The sequence below is a fragment of the Cephus cinctus genome, unplaced genomic scaffold, assembly GCF_000341935.2.
Source record: "Cephus cinctus unplaced genomic scaffold, Ccin1 Ccin1_scaffold0132, whole genome shotgun sequence".
Classification (NCBI taxonomy): Eukaryota; Metazoa; Arthropoda; class Insecta; order Hymenoptera; family Cephidae; genus Cephus; species Cephus cinctus.
The window spans coordinates 33,943-35,331 of NW_014332865.1; the positions used below are offsets into that span (position 1 = coordinate 33,943).

A 1,389-nucleotide genomic window follows, 5' to 3' on the forward strand; every position below is an offset into this window, starting at 1 on the left:
CTCTCTCTCTCTCTCTCTCTCTCTCTCTCTCTCTCTCTCTCTCTCTCTCTCTCTCTCTCGTTTTCTCCCCCTTCACATTTTCATGTACTATATATAGGAGCGCATGCACGCACAGGCGCCACTTATGCCTATACATATACGACATCCTCACTCACTTTCTCACTGACTGGGTAGGGATCGCGACGGATCGAGAAGGTTTACATCCTAATGGGATTTGTATCTCGTTAACGCGCGATCGTTCTGCCCCTCCTATTACGTCGTTCCACAACCGAAAGCCGGTTACGCCCGTGACACTATGTGACGGATACGCGAGACTAGCGCCGCGACGCCCAGCATGTACCTGTGCACACCGTCGACTCGTTTCGTCTGATCGAATCGTCTTACTCGCAATCGTATTACCGCTTCGCGGCTCTTTCATCTTGCTTCGCTTCGTTGCTCCTCTTTACGACGAGCTTCCTCTATGTAGATCGAAATATGAATAAGCTATGCCAACTATGCAGCGCGAAGCCAACTTGACTGAGAGGCACACGCAGAAACCGGAAAGGGAAAGAGAGATAGGAAGAGAATCGTGGCCGATTGACGTGGAGGTTAGGTGCAGGAAACGTGCAGGAAGCGCAATAATTATTAAGGAAGAGATCAGGAGTCTATTTGTCAGCAGAGGACAAACAGCGTCGTCGGGTGATGGGAACTCTGGCCGCTCCGGACTAGGATTGGTTGTAGGTGGCAGCGGGGGCAGGGGACGCGACACACGTGCACGCGTCCTACCTTCCCCTGCTTTGTTTTTGTGTGTGTGGGCTATGACAGCAGAGACTCGGCGGAACGAGGGAAGCCGCCACCACCAGCGTGGAGTCGAGGAGCAGGAGAGGATCATTGTGATGCAGAAGAGGCAATTTTCTGGACGGCTTGGCGAAAGCCGATGCCACGCGATTATCATAATAACCGGGGATATTATTCCGGAAGCAGAGCACTTGACGCCAAATTCAAAGTCGGCGTCGAACTTGACACCGCTGAAACTTTAAAAGATCTATAACTTTGACGTTACTCCACCGCCTCCACCGCCAATCGAAACGGACCTGAGCCAAATCACAGGGCCGACAGTTGCGTGGTTGCGCCGGCAATTAGCTTAGCTACGCCTAAGCAATGCGTAGAGGGCGACAAGTGGGACGAGTGCAACTTCCGCAGCGAGAGTTTCGATTGTGACAGGAAGGTCGATGCAGGAGGGTAGGGTTGGGGTTGCGTGACCAACCGAATAGGAAGAACGGTATACGCAAGGGTGAGACTCAATGGAGTTTTAATAGCTATATCTGCGAACGCAGGCTAAGATGGATGAGCCGGCGTAACGTTTCGATTTTGTCGAACCGATCGATCGCTCATGGGGCAGAGGGGGGG

The 1,389-nt window shown here is 52.6% G+C and overlaps 1 protein-coding gene across 1 annotated transcript in view; it reads right to left on the minus strand.

Moving 5' to 3' along the window:
* LOC107263013 overlaps positions 1–1,389 on the minus strand; it is an 8,145-nt gene that overhangs the window by 2,497 nt on the left and 4,259 nt on the right. The window lies entirely within an intron of this gene.